Genomic DNA, 11,708 nt, shown 5'->3' on the forward strand with positions numbered 1-11,708 from the left:
TGCACTCCTATGATGTTTAGTGCTGCCGCTGCTCAGGAGGTGGAGGTAGGTGGGAATGCTCACTCCTGCTGTGTGGCACTGTGAGGCCTAGTTCTTAACAGGACGTGGACTGGTACAGTCTGTGGCCTGGGGATTGGGGACCCCTGTTTTATGGGATTTGGGGAATTTGATTTGGGTTTTCCCTTTGACTATTGTCAAAGTTATTGCATCTAATTTTTCTAGAGTAAGCCAGGTTTGGTGTCATGTAATACAGCCACATAGGCCAGGCATGGTGGCTCATGCCTGTAATCCCAGCACTTTGGGAGGCCACGATGGGTGGATCACAAGGTCAAGAAATGAAGACCATCTTGGCCAACATGGTGCAACCCCATCTCTACTAAAAATACAAAAATTAGCTGGGTGTGGTGGCATGCACCTGTAGTCCCAGCTACTTGGGAGACTGAGGCAGGAGAATCCCTTGAGCCCAGGAGGCAGAGGTTGCAGTGAGCTGAGATCACACCACTGCACTCCAGCCTGGGCAACACAGTGAGACTCCATCTCAAAAAAAAAAAAAAAAAAAAAAGGCGAGCTAATATACCAAAAACAAAATAATTGAATCTGGTTCACTGGATGCATAAGAAAATGCAAGCTAATAAGCAAAAAGCAAATTATTCAATCATTTGTTATATATAAGACCTTAAAAAAATTAACACACTGCCATGTGTGTACCTATGCAACTATTTTGCACGTTCTGCACATGTACCCCAAAACCTAAAATGCAATAAAAAAGAAAAAATAATAGAGAGTGCTGGGTCCAAATGTAATGCTAGATCAAGCTTAGATTTTAGTCCATCTAAGCGAAAGCCACCAGCCAGCCTAAGAGTCACCTCCCACCAAGGGCAGAATCATTTAGAGACAACGAAAATGTGTCTGAGACCTATGGCCACCAAGAAGATAGTCAGTGTGAGAAAGAGCAAAACCAAGTAACTATTCACACCAGAGAGTATAATGTGAAGAAATTGTTTCACTTTTTTTTTTTTTTTTTTTTGAGACGGAGTTTCGCTCTTGTTACCCAGGCTGGAGTGCAATGGCGCGATCTCGGCTCACCACAACCTCCGCCTCCTGGGTTCAGGCAATTCTCCTGCCTCAGCCTCCCGAGTAGCTGGGATTACAGGCACGCACCACCATGCCCGGCTAATTTTTTGTATTTTTAGTAGAGACGGGGTTTCACCATGTTGACCAGGACGGTCTCGATCTCTTGACCTCGTGATCCACCCGCCTCGGCCTCCCAAAGTGCTGGGATGACAGGCGTGAGCGTCTTTGGTTTTAAATGCTGCTGGACGGAGGAGCATGTTCAGGTTGATGCAGAACCTCAAACCACCTTTGCAGAATGATAAATGACAGAAATCTAACATGGCTGTCTTGGTTCTAACCTCACAGGCTAAATTTTTATTCGTTTATTTTTTTCTTATTTTACACACAGGTTCACATAAGGAGCGCACCTCCATCCCTTGCACGCACTGTACATAGTAGCACCCTTGCTGTTTATGTGGCTCTGTTGTGTTGGCTAGTTTGCATTTTCTTATGTATCCAGTGTACCAACTCCCTGGGATTTGGATCCATCTCTAAATTCCAGTGGTGACTTTTAGTAACTGAGCACAGCCAGCTGCAGCTCCATACCATGTGCGCCTACTTGACCACCAAGGACTCAAAAGTTTCTCATCCTCCACCCATTTTTAAATTGAAGATTATTCAAAAGTTAAACAACTTTATTATCTCTTATTAACATATGAAAATTGTGTTCAAAATAGAAAATGAATTCTACCTTTTTTTTTGAGACAGAGTCTTGGTCTGTTGCCAGGCTGGAGTGCAGTGGCATGATCTTGGCTCACTGCAACCTGTGCCTCCTGGGTTTAAGTGATCCTCCTGCCTCAGCCTGCTGAGTAGCTAGGACTACAGGTGCACACCACCACACCTGGCTAATTTTTTGTATTTTAGTAGAGATGGGAGTTTCAATATGTTGGCCGGGCTGGTCTTGATCTCCTGACCACGTGGATCTACCCCCCTCAGCCTCCCAAAGTGCTGGGATTATAGGCGTGAGGCACTGCACCTGGCCGAAATTCTACTTTTGTGTTTGTGTACTAGCAATACTAAAGCTAATTTTACTAAAGTCTTAGAAACAGACCCATCCAATTTTAATCAGGTTTTGACCACACAAGGTAAGATTTTTTTCCAAAAACCTTTTATATCCTCTTACGATTTTTTTCTATTTTTCTCTTTCCTTAATTTTTAGGTCTATTTACCTTTTTTTTTTTTTTTTTTTTTTTTCAGACAGTCTCACTCTGTCATTCAGACTGGAGTGCAGTGGTGTGATCTCAGCTCACTGCAACCTCCACCTCCCAGGTTCAAGTGATTCGGCCTCCCACATAGCTGGAATTACAGGCACACACCACCACACCCAGCTAAGTTTTGTATTTTTAGTAGAGAGAGGGTTTCTCCATGTTGGCCAGGCTGGTCTCAAACTCCTTGCCTCAAGGATTCCACCCGCCTCAGCCTCCCAATATGCTGAAATTACATGCTTGAGCCACTACGCCCAGTCCTAGATTACTTACTTTTATCTACATTATTTTCCTTTCATTTTGAAACAGCCTTTACATAACCTCTAAACTAGACAGAATTACTTTTTCTTTAGTAAAAGGAAAAGTAATTAGCAAAAACCACATCTTCATTTTTTTAAAATAAGCTTCTTTACCAAAACCACATAATAAACATCACGACACTGGGCTGCACAATACTTCAATGGAGCACATCGATGTAAAGACGTTTTTCTACCATGCCTTTTATAGCTAAACATGCAAAGAAATGAGTAGCCCCCTATAGTAATGACCATTTGCTGCCAGTAACTGCCACCAGCCACCTCTGACACTGCAGCTCATGCTTGTGACTAGCAGCCATTACACACATCAAGGTTAAGTTCTCTCACAGGACAAAGTAATCTCTGGTAGCCCCCAAAACCAGTGATATCAGGTAATGCACTACAAAAGAAGGCAGAATTTTGGACCTGAGAGAAATCTGTCCTCTTAAAACTCTTGGAGTTCCATGAAGAAAAACAGGATTCTTCAAAATAAAACAAAACAAAAGTCAATGGAACCTTTTCTGTTTTTCTTAAGAGATCCCAGGCTGTGAGAAAAAATTGTTAGGTTCCCTCGTGTAATACTGAGGATGGTAAGAGGAAGGAAGGACAGAGTGCATATAGTTACTGAGAAGTTTTTTTTTTTTTTTGAGACGGAGTTTCGCTCTTGTTACCCAGGCTGGAGTGCAATGGTGCAATCTCGGCTCACCGCAACCTCCGCCTCCTGGGTTCAGGCAATTCTCCTGCCTCAGCCTCCCGAGTAGCTGGGATTACAGCTACTGTACTGTAATGATCGCGCCATTGCACTCCAGCCTGGGTAACAAGCACGAAACTCCGTCTCAAAAAAAAAAGAAAGAAAGAAAGAAACCGTAAATAGGGATTTACAAAGAGAAGCCATGTCTTGGGCAGCCACAAAATGATGGATCTCAGCACTTGCCCTCCAGGTGGTAATGCTTTGTATAGTAAGCTTTTAGAGTAAAACATGTGCAGCTGGTTATCCCTTAAACTTTCTTGTGAAACTGGTGACCAATGGGCAGGTCAGATAAGCGTCTTTATGAGGGATTATCTATGCTACAGACATTGTGTCTTGACCTTGCTGTGGGAACACCTTGGCATGCAGGAGTCAAACACTGGTCATTACGGTGGTTTTGCTTCAAGAGAGCATCACTCTTGCCACACCACATGCTGTCTTTAAAAACCGTAATTACTTTTGCATCAACCTAATAGCATAATGTCCTCAAGGCTCATCCATGCTGTAGCTTGTGTCAGAATTTCCTTTCTTTTTTAAGACGGAGTCTCACTCTGTCACCCAGGCTGGAGCGCAGTGGTGTGACCTCGGCCCACTGCAACCTCTGCCTCAGCCTCCAGAGTAGCCGGGACTACAGGCATGAGCCATTGAGCCTGGCCAAGAATTTTATTTAAAAGGCTGAATAATATTTTCTTGCATTTTTATATTTAATTTATTCACCAATCCACTGATGGAAACTTGGATTGTCTACACATTTTAGATACACATTTGTCTATACATTGAGAATAGTGCTGTTATAAAAATAGGTGTAGAAATATCTCTTCAAAACTCTGCTTTGAGTTCCTACACAGAAGTAAGTTTGGTGGGTAATACAGCAATTCTGTATATAATTTTCTGAGAAACAACCATACTATTTTCTGTTATTGCTGTACCATTTTAATTTCCTCCAGTGTACAAGAGAGTGTCAATGTCTCTACATCCTTAGCAAAACATATAATTTGGTCCTTTTCTTTTCAATAGCAGCTATCCTTATAATTGATTTTTATGTAAGTGTTGTTTTAGGCGTGTTCTTTGAGAGCCTTTATTCTTATTTTCTGGTCTGTTTTTGATCCTTAGTCTGTCGTGGAGAAAGAGAGAGAAGCCAGGGGGTAGAGAGTGGTGGAGGGAGGGAGAGAGAGAGAGAGAGAGAGAATTTCCTCATCTGGTTAGTGTACAGAGTACATTGGCTTCCTGAGCTGGTCAGTGCAGTAGAGTTTGGAGTTTGTTTTTTTTTTTGGTTTTTTTTTTTTTTTTTGGAGATAGAGTCTCACTCTGGCACCAGGCTGGACTGCAGTGGCATGATCTCGGCTCACTGTAACCTCCACCTCCCAGGTTCAAGGGATTCTCCTGCCTTAGCCTCCCAAGTAGCTGGGATTACAGGCATGAGTCACCTCAGCAAGTTCATCTTAAGTTGTAAACTTGCATTTTGGCATTTTTGCATTCAATATACTCAAAATATAGACAATAGCAACTTCTACAAGAATTGAAAACATTGTGTGGTACGGTGGCTCATGCTTGTAATCCCAGCACTTAGGGAGACCTAGGCGGGCAGATCACTTGAGGTCAGGAGTTCGAGACCAGCCTGGTCAACATGGTGAAATTCCCATCTCTACCAAAAATACAAAAATTTTGCCGGGCCTGATGTCACACACCTCTGATCCCTGCTACTCAGGATGTTGAGGCACGAGAATCGCTTGAAGGTGAAAGGCAGAGGTTGCATCGAGCCAAGATTGGGCCACTGGACTCCAGCTCGGCAACAGAGTGAAACTGTACCTAAAAAAAAAACGGCCAGGTGCAGTGGCTCATGCCTATAATCCCAGCACTTTGGGAGGCTGAAGTGGCCGGATCACGAGGTCAGGAGATCGAGACCATCCTGGCCAACATGGCGAAACCCCATCTCTACTAAAAATACAAAACTGAGCTGGGCATGGTGGCATGTGCTTGTCCCAGCTATTCAGGAGGCTAAGGCAGAAGAATTGCTTTAACCCACGGGGTGGAGGTTGTAGTGAGCTGAGATTGCACCACTGCACTCCGGCCTGGTAAACAGAGTGAGACTCCAATTCAGGAAAAAAAAAAAAACAAAAACAAATTGGAGAAAACATTGGATATTATAATGTCACATATGGGTCAGTTAGTCTACCATTTCATGTCCAAACTCATAACTGATTCTAAACAGAGATGAAACCATTGAAAGCTTGCAAACTTTTAAATTACATTCATATAATTAAAATATCATTTATATTCAATTAAGAATAAATTGATTTTGATATCTCAAGGGGAAAACAGTGATGTTCTTTGTCTGCAGGGCAGAGCTGTAGTTGTCAGTCTCCTCAAATAAAGCCAAAGCTGATATTACATGAGCTTTTTTTTTGAGATGGAGTCTCATTCTATCGCCCTGGCTGGAGTGCAGTAGTGCAATCTTGGTTCACTGCAACCTCCACTTTCCGGGTTCAAGTGATTCTCCTGCCTCAGCCTCCCAAGTAGCTGGGATTGAGAGGCATAGGCCACCATGCCTGGCTAATTTTGTATTTTTAGAAGAGAAGGGCTTTCACCATGTTGATCAGGCCGGTCTACGAACTCCTGACCTATGATCCACCCGCCTTGGCATCCCAGAGTGCTGGGATTACAGGCGTGAGCCACCGCACCAGCCAATGATACGAGTTTTTAGGAAGTCTGGACTTCAGGGATTGAGGACTTTCCGAAGCAGCGGAATTGAGAGATCGATGGACTTTCAGTCGTGTAACTGCCAACTATTTAACAATTGGCTTTAATAAACAGGATTACTCACAGGAGGCACTGGCTGATTAATTGTTTACTAGCAGCCTGGGCTGCCACTGATTGGCTGTCTTTAGTACTGGGCCTTACTCCCATTGGATGAATTTTATAAGCTTGGCCTAACAGTGATTTGCTAATTTCAGGTTAATTACTAGAGTGAAGCTATTGCCGACTAGCTGACTTTTAAAACATAGGTACGCAACCCAAGTTACCTCTAATTAATGGTGGTTTCTTGTTCATCACTGTGTATTTGGGGCAGAGAGAAATTTTTTCCTTACTTGAACATAAAAAACCCAGCAGCTTAATTCTCATTCCCCATTTTTGGTTTCTCAACAGCCAGAATTTATAAGAAATCATATGCAATGGTTTGGATGTTTGTCTCTTCCAAACCTCATCTTGAAATTTAATTTCCATTGTTTGAGGTGGGGCCTAATGGGAGGTGTTTTGGTCATGGGGGTAGATCCTACATGGATAATACTCCCACTTGAGGATGTGTGAATTCTGTTAGTTCCCAAGAAAGCTGGTCGTTAAAAAGAGCCTGAAACTCTCCCCACCCACTATCGTCCTCTTGCAATATGATTTCTGGTCAACACCTCTCTTGCTGGTCTTGCCATTACAACTCTTTCGTTTTCCACCATGAATAGAAGCTGCCGAAGACCCTCACAGAGGCAGATGCCCAATTTTAAACTTTCCAGACATCGAAACTTTGAGCCAAATAAACACTTTTTTCTTTATAAATTACCGAGCTTCAGGTATTCATCTACAGCAATACGAATTGGACTAAGACATTGTAAGTATTACCTACATATTTGTGAGGATATGACTTTCAACGAGTGTTGCCAATAAGTAATTTAATGACCAGTTACAGTCTGAGAAAAACGTATCTCCCACTGGCGATTCTTTGTAATGCATTACAGCCAGCTGATACGTAGGATCTGTAAGCCATTCTGATAAGTCAGTACAAGATTCAGGAAAAATCACTAAATACAGGTCCTAGTCTTTTTTGTTGTTGTTATTTGGTCTTTATTTCATAATCATAAGCTTAACTCAACACTGAAATCCAGCTAGGCATGGAAGGGAACAAGGAAATCACGGAACCCAAAGGGAACTGCAGCGAGAGCACGGATTCTAGGACACTGCGAGCAAATGGGGCGGAGGGTGCTCTCCTGAGCTACAGAAGGAATGGTCTGGTGGTTAAGATAAAACACAAGCCAAACTTAATAGAGCTGTCCACAGTCAGCAATGGTGATCTTCTTGCTGGTCTTGCCATTCCTGGACCCAAATGCTCCATGGCCTGCGCAATATTCAAGCCTCTTTCACCTTGCCAAAGACACATGCTTGCCATCCAACCACTCAGTCTTGACAGTGCAGTTGAAAAACTGGGAACCATTTGTGTTGGGTCCAGCATCTGCCATGGACAAGATGCCGGGACCTGTATACTTTAGGATGAAGTTCTCATCATCAAATTTCTCCCCATAGATGGACTTGCCACCAGTGCCATTATGGCATGTGATGTCACCACCTTGACACATAAACTCTGGAATAATTCTGTGAAAGCAGAAACCCTTATAACCAAATCCTTTCTCTCCAGTGCTCAGAGCACAAAAGTTTTCTGCTGTCTTTGGAATCTTGTCTGCAAACAGCTTGAAGGAGACGCAGCCCAAGGGCTCACCGTCAACGGCAATGTCGAAGAACACGGTGGGGTTGACCATGGCTGATACTACAAGGCTCCAGGCGGCAGCGGCATCTGCAAAGCCAAGGTCATATTCTTGAACTGTGCCCTGCTCTTAATTCATAATTAGCAATGACACAGAGAGGTCACTGCCATCAAAAGAAAAGACATGTTACAGTTGCCCCAAGAGGCACTGCACACCACACAGGTCACAAGAAACCTTATGACACACAGACACCAGAAAGCAGAAAGAGAAAAGAAAGGAACTGGGACTATATGCTTATAACTAAAGTGGCAGGGAATGATGCAGGAGAGATATTGCCAATGGGCAGGAAGGCAAAACACATTTCAGTGTTTGTGCTTGGTTTCTTTTTAAAATTATATTTTAAGTTCTGGGGTACATGTGCAGGTTCGTTACATAGGTATACACATGCCATGGTGGTTTGCTGCATCCATCCCCCGCCACCTGTCATCTACATTAGGTATTTCTCCTAATGTTATCCCTCCCCAATTCCCCCACCCCCTGCTAACCCTCCCCTATCCCCCGCACCATCCAACAGGCCCTGGTGTGTGATGTTTCCCTCATCCTTCCCTGTGTCCATGTGTTCTCATTGTTCAACACCCACTTATGAATGAGAATATGCGGTGTTTGGTTTTCTGTTCTTATGTCAGTTTGCTGAGAATGATGATTTCTAGCTTCATCCATGTCCCTGCAAAGGACGTGAACTCATCCTTTTTTTTTTTTTTTTTTTTTTTTTTACCTTCTAAGGAATCCAGAAGAACTCATCCTTTTTATGGCTGCATAGTATTCCATGGTGTATACGTACCATATTTTCTTTATCCAGTCTATCACTGATGGGCACTTGGGTTCCAAGTCTTTGCTATTGTAAACAGTGCCACAATAAATATACATGTGCACATGTCTTTATAATAGAATGATGGGGACTTTATATAGAGTTTCATGCACTTGAGTAAGTGACTTGCAAGAAAAAAGTAAACAACTTAGGTTCTATTAGTTTGACCCTGCGATTAACGAATATCAAACAGACAAACACAGAATCTAAGAAAACACAGAACAGTCCTGTATACACATAGCAGCTGGGAAACCCATTCCCAGTGTGTACCATGCACCTACCATTGATCTGAAACCCAGTACATATGTGCTCACTGAACGTTTACTGGAGAAGTAAATACACATCATCACACAGCTTCTCTATTCATCTTTATCTGTGGCAAGTCTCTCACTTTATCATCTGTACTTACCCCTCTCAGCAGTTAATAAGCAATGGTTTCAAGTATGTGAGAATAATTAAAGTCCCTGTGCAAAACACAGTTGTAAATACAGGTGCAATTTTAAATCACTTCTGAGAAAGAAGATAACATCATGGAATTCCACACCTTTTCTTGAGTGTAAGATGGGTGTATGCTTCAATTATGAAAACAGTAGACAGTGTCCTGTCTGGAAATGGTATGTGTTTGGAAAACTCTGCCCCTACCGCAAAATCTCTCTCTCTTTCCCTCCCCCACAAAGAGGCTCCCTTATCTCTCACTTTACATACCGGCCCTAGCCCTCCCGCCGCCCAGCTTCCCGCCCAGCAGTTCAAACTGACCAACAGTTGCCCACCACCTCGGCTTTTGGCTTCCCCACCCCCCAGCCCTTCAGCCCCCTATAAAACAACCCTGCCCCTCTGAGCGGCGCGGCCATTTTTCCTTTTCGTCCCGGCTGGCCTGCCCGGAGGCTCTTTCCTCTCAATAAAGCCTGAACTTAAGGAATTTCCTCTAGCCTGCGGTCCGGTTTTTTCCGAACGAGCTCAGTCTTCCCGCAGAGGGTAGGTCGGACAAATGGTGCCGGAAACCCGGGACGGGAGCTGAGGCCGTTGGCCCGGCCACGGCCCCCCTCCCCGACCTACCCAACACTGGCCCTGCCACCTCCACGTTCCGATTAAGGTAAGCCAAGTTTTTCTTGCTTTGCCTTCCCCCGCTTCCCGTCTCCTCTTCCTACGGCATGGTGCAGTTGCTCCCTCTCCGGCGTTCCGCACGGACTCCTTGCCTAGTCTCGGCCGAGCCAAGGTAGTCTTCCGTTCTGGCTCCAGGAGCCTTCCGAGGGACAGCCGCCAGACGGGGGACGCCCCCTGACCGCTTCCCTTTCCGTACTTAATTGTATTCCGGGGAATTTGCAATGAACGGGGACGCCTTTTCGTTGCATCTGCCCATCCGCGCCGGAGAGTCTGTAGCTGCGCCTGCCATGGGAAATTCAGAGTCCAAAATACCTCTGAGCACCCCCCTCGGGTGCTTGCTGCGAAATTTTACCAAATTGGGATATTCCCAAACCCTCAGAAAGAAAAAGCTTATTTTCCTGTCCCAGGTGGCTTGGCCCCAATACAAACTCAGTAACCAGTCACATTGGCCCCCGACTGGCACTTTTGATTTCAACACCCTCCGAGATCTCGACGATTTTTGTCGCCGCGCGGGCAAGGACAATGAAATTCCTTACGTCCAGGCTTTTTGGGACCTCCGTACCCACCCCAACCTATGTTCTTCCTGCTCCACCTACCAAATCCTCTTATCTCGAACCCCCCGTAAATCTTCCTCCACTACCTCTCCCCCTCCCTACTCCTCACCGGAGGATCTGCCTGAACATCTGTCCTCTCCTGCCAATCTCAGCAACCACTCGCCATCAACGGCACGCCCTTCCCCCACTCCCTCTGCACCTCCTACCTCAGAGGCCATGCCTCGCTCTCCCTCTACTCCCTCTGAGCCCCCTCCCTCAGAGGCTGCACTTCCTCTTGCCTCTCCCGTGGCGGCCCACACCCGCTCCCACCAGCCAGCTATCCTGGCCCCACTCCGAGAAGTAGCAGGCGCAGAAGGTTTAATCAGGGTCCATGTTCCTTTCTCACTCCAAGATCTGTCCCAAATTGAGAAATGTTTAGGATCCTTCTCAGCCGACCCATCCACCTATATTAAAGAATTCCAATACCTCACTCAAGTATAAGAAGCCCTAGTCCGGTACACTCGACTAGATCCAGCCTCCCAAAATGGGGCCACTGTATTAGCCTCCCATTTTATCTCCCAATCAGCACCCGACATAAGAAAGAAACTAAAGAAAGCAGAAGAGGGGCCAGAGACTCCCATCCAAGACCTGGTAAAAATGGCCTTTAAAGTATTCAATGCCAGGGAAGATGCGGCTGAGGCTGCCCGCCAAACTCGCATGAAGCAGAAGGCTGCCCTCCAGACCCAAGCCCTAGTGGTGGCTCTAAGGCCGGCAGGGAACCAGAAGCCCAAGGCCGAAACCCATGCCCCTCCAGGGGCATGTTTCAAATGTGGAAAGGAAGGACACTGGTCCCGAGCCTGTCCACAACCATGGCCACCAACTAAGCCTTGCCCTGTCTGTCGGCTCCCGGGACACTGGAAGTCAGACTGCCCCAGCTTCCCCAGGGTGCCGGTTCCTCAAAACAGACACACTGGCGTTACGCAGCCGGCGGTCACCCTCAGTAGGGAGGAGCCTGCTTGCCAGGAGCCGACCTCCGAGGGAGCTCCGTTCCCCAGTCTACTAGGGCTGCTAGATGACTAGCGGGGCCCTGGCTTTCCGACTCCGGTTACCCTCGCCGAGCCTAGGGTCACAAGACATGGGGGCTACCTACTCCGCACTTCCTTCTTATTCTGGCCGTCTCACTCCTTCCCAGGTCTCGGTCATGGGAATCGACGGGACCCCGAGTATCCCCTATCAAACCCCACCACTCATGTGCTCATATAACTCCACTCCCTTCACCCACTCCTTTTTAGTAATCCCCACCTGCCCAGTTCCCTTTCTGGGGTGAGACATCCTTTCAAAGCTGAAGGCCGTCATAACCTTCCCCACCGCC

The sequence above is a fragment of the Callithrix jacchus genome, chromosome 22 (genome assembly GCF_049354715.1).
Source record: "Callithrix jacchus isolate 240 chromosome 22, calJac240_pri, whole genome shotgun sequence".
NCBI classification, from domain to species: Eukaryota; Metazoa; Chordata; class Mammalia; order Primates; family Cebidae; genus Callithrix; species Callithrix jacchus.